Genomic DNA, 8,109 nt, shown 5'->3' with positions numbered 1-8,109 from the left:
GTCATATATTCATGTTTAGTCTCTTCTCCAAACCTTGAAATGTGGCTAAAGTAGTAAGTAATTAAGAATCAACTTGTTCTAGGGAGATAAGTGATTTTCTACTATCCAATAATCTAATGAATCCCCCTAAGGTTCAGAGGGAGATGCCTCCAACTTCTCAAGAGTCTCACAATGACTTGGCTGGGACCTCAAGCCCTCCCTAAGTGCTCTCTCCAGGAAGGAGAGATAGACCTGGAGTATAGATACTCTTGGCCTCTTTTGTGTTTTCAAACTAGTCAGAGCCCACCATACCTCAAGCCACTCTGCTTAGGGTCAGTGATGTCAAACTAGCTTATCTTCTCTCTGGGTCTCTAAAATTCCGTAACCTTGAGGACTGGGAAAATGGTCATTTTAAGTAGCCTTGGTTCTATAGATAACAAAAAATTATCCAAGGAATATATTTGATTTTGCTTTCTCATATGGATATCTCTGCACTCCATGCTGAATAACACAATTGTAAGGAGAAAAACCATAGCTATAAATCCCCTTGCTATAACACTTCAAGGTTTATATAAGGTTCCTATCAGTTTCTCATTTTTATTTTGATCCACACATCAATACCATGGGGAAGGAAGACTAGTTACTGGCCCTATTTCACAGGTGAGGAAAATAAGAAACCATGGTGGTGATTTTGCCCAAGTCCCAAAGCTCGCACTTGGTAAGTTCCAGCCAGGCTCTCTGACTCCCAGTCCCGGTCCCTTTCCTGCATAGCAAGAGCCTCTGGGCTGGGGACCCACCCTCCTTCCATGCCGAGGGCCAGGATAGATTCTGTATACTGACAGACTGACAGATAAAGGATGCATGAGAACAATGTGTGTATTATCTCAGTACCTCTCTCTATAATTTGACTTCCTATGGAGCTGGCTGCCTTTTTTAAAAAGCTATCAGTGTGCGATCTCAGAGTCGTGAGATCAAACCCAGCTTCAGGCTCTGTGTTCAGCACAGAGTCTGCTTCAGATTCTCTCTCCCTCTCCCTCTGCCCCTCCCTCTCGTGCTCTCTCTCTCTAAAATAAATAAATATATTTTTAAAATAAATAAATAAATAAAAGCTATCAGTGTATTTTCTTAGTTTGGGTCACTGTGCATTAGCTTATTGCAGATCGACTTTCCCACAAGAACAACTAGAAAGGCCAGAGAAACATAAAAAGAATTATATTTGTGTGTATGTGTGTGTCCGTCTTCAACTCAAAGATTTCTTTTATGACTTTCTTTCTATGTTTACTTTACTATACTAACCCTCGGTTGTTTCTCTTCATATGAAGTGTGTGTGGGATTTATTGTGTACTTCATGGCTTACTATCTCTCATCAGTTCTTTAGTTTAAAGCTTTGATTACTCAAGTATTGCCTATCCTCTCTTGTCCTCTTTTCCTATTTTTTTATTTCAAGTTTTTATTTTAATTATGGTTAGCTAACATATACTGTAATATTGGTTTCAGGAGTAGAATTTAGTGATTCATCACTTCCATGTAACACCCAGTGCTCATCACAACATGTGCCCTCCTTAGTCCCCATCACCCGTCTAGCCCATCCGTCACCCACCTCCCCTCCAGCAACCCTCAGTCAGTTCTCTATAGTTAAGAGTCCCTTCTGGTGTGTTTTCTTCTCTCTCTCTCTTTTTTTTCCCCTCCTGTATGTTCGTCTGTTTGTTTCGTAAGTTCCACATATGAGTGAAATCATTTGGAGTTTGTCTTTCTCTGACTGACTTATTTTTTTCCTATTTTGGAGCCACGATTCAACATATGTTAAACCCTTTCATTATCTCCAATGTATCTCGGGGACTCATGCCTGTATTTTTTAGGAGAAGAAGACTTCTCAACAGAAACAAAGGAGGCCAGAAGATCTGAGAGTGCAATATTCGGATTATTGAAAGAAAATAAATGTCACTTTAGATCTATCTACCCATTAAAAATACCATTTGTAAATAAAAGCAAAATAAAGATATTTAGATAAATAAAACCTGGTAGAATTTGTAACCAGAAGACCCTCCCTTAAAAAAAATAATCCCAGAAGGAAGAATAGAGACAACAGGGGTAACAAAAAGCAAGAAAAATGACAAATACATGGGTAAGTCTAAAAGAATATAGATTTTGTAAAATAATATTCTATTGACTTTGAAACACCTAGAGAATGAAAATACAGGACAACAAAAGCATAAAATATGAAAGAAGATTCACCCACAGTAGGAGAATGAACAGTCTTTTGAATAAATCATGATGGGTCAAGTGGATATTCACATGGAAAAAATATATTGGCTTAAGCTTCATACCATAGACAAAAATCAATTCTAACTAGATTCCAGATCTAAGTGATAGAAGGACAATACAGCTTTTACAGAGTAATATGCAAGGATATATTTTTCTATTTCTCTTTTTTTAGTTTATATTTAAATTCCAGTTACTTAACATACAGTATAATATTAGTTTCAGGTGTACAATATAATGATTCAGCCCTTCCATACATCACCTTGTGCTCATCACAATTGTACTCCTTCATCCCCATCACCTAGTCCCCACATCCACCACCCACCTCCCCTCTGGTGACCATAGGTGTGTTCTCTATAGTTAAGAGTCTATTCTTGGTTTGCCTCTCTCTCTCTTTTTCCCTCCTTTGCTCATTTGTTTTGTTTCTTAAATTCCACATATGACTGAAATCACAAGGTATTTGTCTTTCTCTGACTTATTTTGCTTAGCATTATATTCTCTAGCTCCAACTATGTTGTTGCAAATGGCAAGATTTCATTCTTTTTTATGGCTGAGTAATATCCCATTATATGTGTGTGTGTGTGTGTGTGTGTGTGTGTGTGTATACCACATCTTGTTTATCCATTCATCAGTTGATGGACACTTGAGCTGTTTCCATAGTATGGTTATTGTAGATAATGCTACCATATACATCAGGGTGTATGTATCCCTTTGAATTAGTGTTTTTGCATTCTTTGTAAGGATATTTGTGTGTGTGTGTGTGTGTGTGTGTGTGTGTGCGTGTGTAGTTTTTGACTTTAGGAATAAGCTAACTTTTCCTAAATAAAAGACAATAAACATTGACTATAAAAGAAGATACTGATAAATTCAATTGCATTAAAATTATGAACTTCTTTTGAATATTTCAAATGTGCTTTTAATACATATATTCAACAAAAAGTTTGTATCCAGAATTCCTTTAAAGTCTGACAAATTAACAAGTGAAAGACAGGTGCCCCACAGAGAAAGACTTGATTACATGAGTTTATGATAGTCTCCTTGGCACCTGAACCAAATCATCATAAATCAACAATTATGATTATTTGTAGTAAAATAAAAAGTAGAGGATATATAGATGTTACAATACTTCTTAGTGGTATATAAGCATTCATATTTTTATCAACATATTCAGCAATGCAGCTTATTTTTATTATTTTGAATTGTTCTTCCCACTCACTATTTTTTACATTAAATTACACAGATCAAACATGACTTTTCCAGTCATTTTTCTTTCCAAGCAAAAGTAATGGGGTTGAAATGTATTATTACTGGTTTTTCCATTTGTTCATTTTTTTTGGTCTATTATATATTTGTTAATGAAACCTATGGGCTTTCTATCCAATTGTACCCACTTCTTAAAGAAATGGGAAGTGGAAAAGCAATAACCAGTAGAGAGTTCCATCATATTCAGTGGGGAGTTCCTTTACATTCTCATTCACAATCATTACAAAGGTTTGTGAATAAAAAAGATGGTATGCTTTTACAGTAACCATAGAAATGTTCAGAAGAAAAATTTCTTTAGATTAAAACAAACCAGAATGGAAGGAGACTTCATAACCTTAAAGTTCATTAATCTATAAACTAGAACCAACAACCATCTTCTGTGACGATTCTTCCAAGTATTTCCTCTGCTCCACATGGTTGTCAATAGTTCCTGTTTCCAGCCATCCATGAGATTAGCCATTGACCTATCTCAGATTAGTATCGGCAATGAGACATTCCTGCCTGCATTTTCGTTCATCATTTCTTTCTTTCTCCTTGTTAATCAGAAACAAGTGACCTGTCCTCTTCTCTAACTCCTCCCCAGATTCTCCGGGACTCATCCAACACCTCTCACTTCCTAGGCACCCTGTCCTATCAATTATCTTCTCTCTAGTGTGTATTCAACCTCATCTTCTTTGTCTACTCATCAGCATTAAGAATTACTCATGGGGGTGCCTGGGTGGCTCAGTTGTTAAGCGTCTGCCTTCGGCTCAGGTCATGATCCCAGGGTCCTGGGATCGAGCCCCACATCGGGCTCCCTGCCCAGCGGGAAGCCTGCTTCTCCCTCTCCCACTCCCCCTGCTTGTGTTCCCTCTCTCGCTGTGTCTCTCTCTGTCAAATAAATAAATAAAATCTTAAAAAAAAAAAAAAAAGAATTACTCATGAATATTCTAAAAAATAAAGCCCTTGACACTATATATTCCTCTCTTTTCCTCATAGAGCTCTTTTTCTCCACCATAAATGTCCTTAAAATCCTACTACTTTTGCTTTCTCACTTCCTCGTCACCGCCCCCACTCACTCCTCAACTCTTTCATCTCTCTCCTCCCAAATACGCAGTTGAAACCTGTCTGTAAAGCACCCAGTAATCCACCTCTAGCAACATCTATGCACATTTTCAGATCTTCCCCTGAAAGTGGATCCTGCTCATTCATTCACAATGTCAATAAGTAAATGACGCATGTTCCAACCAGCTTTTCATGCCAGAAACCGAACAAGGGATGACGTTGGCCTTTCTGGTTTGCCACTAGCTCCTTATGGAATTCTGCCGTTTACATAGAGACAGGTGATGTAGGTTATTCCAACTACCCCCAAAATGTGTTAATTTGTATTTCTACTAAAAGGGAGCTAGTTTCCATACATTTGACATTACCAGGATGTTACCTTTCCCTCTTATCTTGATCAATATGGTAAGTAAGAAATGGAGTTTTGCATTTTGAATCCCAGTGGTGCTGAACATTTGTCTACATATGTACTGGATTTTTGTACTTTCTGAATTCAAATTTCATCCTTTGCCTATTTTTCCATCATTTTGTCATCATCTTGTTGGCTTGTAAACTCGTTAAAATGGTTACAGTACAGTATGGTGACTAACGTAACATTATAAAATGAAATAAAATAAAATAAAATAAATGGATACAAATCTGTGAAAAATTTTGTTATGTTAACCAATGGAATGTACCCAGATTATGTATTAGTCTGTATCTTGCTAGTGAGTATACCTTCAAAATATAATCAAGTAAAAATAACTGAAGGGACAACAGAATAATATAATATTATCATTGATGAAATGTCAGCATCATCATAGACCCAGCTTTCAGGCTGTGTAGACATTAGTAGGGCCATAAATTATTCAGACTGAGTGTTTTACTGGTTCATTCTAGGACAGACATCTATTGCTTCTCCGTGAAGCTCAGAGTTACTGATTTTTGTAAGTCCTCAAGTTAAGGAGACTGTGGTCTTAGTGAACTGTGAGGTGCTTCCAGTCTCTCCGATGTGGGTGGACCTGTCACATTGATGAGGGTCCCTCTGTTCCTCCTGTTGGTCTCAGGTGAGGACAGTATTGGATGGTGGGGGGCAGGGTGCAGAAATGAACAGCAGGGCTGTCTCATCAGCCCCCAATGCCCATGATCACCTAACATTTACTCTTTACAATTACATAATCTAAGCGCTAAAAAGCAATGCTATGCAGAAATCTGGACTAAACAAGGGATTGTTTTTAGCTCTTGTCAGACAGCTGCCCTCACCCCAGCTCTCTCCACCCCTGCCTGGAAGATGCGGCTGACCTCCCAGCCTCCCTGCCTCCACACTCCCTCCCAGCCTCTTATAAAGTCACCTGGGAAGTCTTTCTAAACCCTGACTTCAGTGCTATCACTCTCTACATGCCCTAAAGGATGAGAGTAGATAGTGTCAGAATTGAGCTCAACTGTAGGACAGCCAGCTGGTGTGGGAGAATTACTTGGTGGTGGTATGGGAAAAACCCTCCCCATCCCCCAACACTGGAATCGTTGGGTGCAGGAACCTTTAGATGTTATAGTAAATGAAATTGTTTTCTTGATTTCCTTTACAGATTGTTCATTGTTAGTATATAGAAATGTAAGTGATTTTGGGGTGTTGATTTTGTATACTGCAACTTTGCTGAATTTATTATGTCTAACTCTGTGTGTGTGTGTGTGTGTGTGTGTGTGTGTGTGTGTGTGTGTGTGATCCTTAGGGCAAATTTGCTTTTAAACTATTGGTTAATGTCAAGCAATGGGAATTCAGACTGTTGAAAATTTTAACATTGCATGTTTCCCTTCCATGGGCACAAAGATGTACCTCCCAGATCTCCCTTCAGGGAAGGTTGTTGCCCAGAAGCAGAGAGTGTGTTCAGTAGACACCTGCTGCAGCTCTCCATTCTCCGGGGGTCTGCCTCAGGTGCAGGGAGCTGCCTCATCCACAGCCATGCTCTTCTCTAGGAACCTACATCTGGGAAGGCGGTGAACACCTGGCCCACTCAGCACAGTGCAAGACAACTGGACAAGTTCACCCATCTCCTGGGCTCCCTGCCAGGGCAGAGGCATGGGTCAGGTGGCATCACACATCACCTTCCTCTCTGCCCAATCCTGGATCCTCCCTTTTCCCTTCACGGGTGGTCACTCAAATGAGCATCTTCCATCTCAACACCCTCTTGGTGTCCACTTCGAGAAACCCAACCTGAGATAGTCACTATTTTAAAAGATGATTACTGTTGTATTATTTGTCATTTTAAACTTTCCAGATAGTTTAACAAAAGCCCATTTAGGCGATGCAATAATTTAGAAGCCTACAATCCATTTTTTAGAGACTTTGTGCAAGAAACAATTCCAAAGTCTCAACTCTATTTGTTTTCATTCTTTCATCCTTGTTTTCAGAGGAATGGATAAAGACAACCTTGGGGTCCTGTTTACTTTTCCTTCCAAGTTGACGTCAGCCAGATGCACTCTTTCAAACACCAGCTCCTTGCAGCTTTATTGAAAGGTTTTAAACTCTCCAAAGGTTATTTCCTACCTTGAAATGCTGTTTTAAATAAATCTGTTATTTAAGAGGCCCCCAAAAGTTGCATGATTTAAACAGTTTTCTTTCAGGTCTTTTCTGTGCTTAAAAATTTTTGTTGTTCCTGTTTATTAACACCCCTTCACCCCTTCAGCTTTTTATTTTGTGTGTTTTTCTCTTCCCTTGGCCTGTGACACCAAGGGAAGAGGTGGGACACAGAAATCCCCACTCAGGTGTGGTGTGTTCTACCTCCACAGCCTAGAAAAGAGGCCGTGAGTGTCAAGGAAGAGAGAAGGCCAATATGGCTCCTATGTGTGCCACACTATTTCCAGTAAGATCCACACGGGTCCCTCGTGATAGCGAACCACCGCGTGATTGTCACCTGGTGGCGGCACAATCAGCCGTGACACGTAGTTTGTGCTGTTGACTTAACAACACTAAACACGTAGAAAGCATTCTATGCACACAGACAACTCATTTATTTCTCATGAATTCTGACAGCCGGTTCCAACAACAACGGAGGGCTGCCAGTTGTACCATCATCGACTCCAGCGGCGATTGCCCACATTTACAAATCAGGTAAAACTGGTCTCCATTTCATGCTTCGATTATCAATGTTCACTGATCCTCCCAATTTTACAATAATGGGGCAACATAGGAAGTCATTTGATCCAGCCATAAGACAATAAGGAAAACCACTAAGGTGCTAGTTCCAATTTGGGCATTTATACAAATTTTCTGGGAAAACTTTAACATTGTCTTTTCTCTGTTTTTACTAAAAAATGGAATATTTTTAAAACATTTTCCAACGTAAGGTCCTAATACCCAGTGATCAAATACCAAAACAAGAAAACCACGTGCCTGTGTGCATGGATGCACGTGTGCGTGTGTGAGCGTGTGTGCACATTACTGTGTGCATATGTGTGTGCGTGGGGGGGGGCGGCATGTGGGTATGGGTTACTTTTCCTAATTTTCTTTCACAAGTTCCCATGGGCCCATTCTTGTTGGTGTCTTCCATGTATTTACTAAGATTCTTGGCATTCCATTTTTCCTTG

Source organism: Phoca vitulina, unplaced genomic scaffold, assembly GCF_004348235.1.
Source record: "Phoca vitulina isolate PV1807 unplaced genomic scaffold, GSC_HSeal_1.0 scaffold17, whole genome shotgun sequence".
NCBI classification, from domain to species: domain Eukaryota; kingdom Metazoa; phylum Chordata; class Mammalia; order Carnivora; family Phocidae; genus Phoca; species Phoca vitulina.
The sequence above is the reverse complement of the archived record's forward strand: the minus strand, read 5'-3'. Positions refer to the sequence as shown.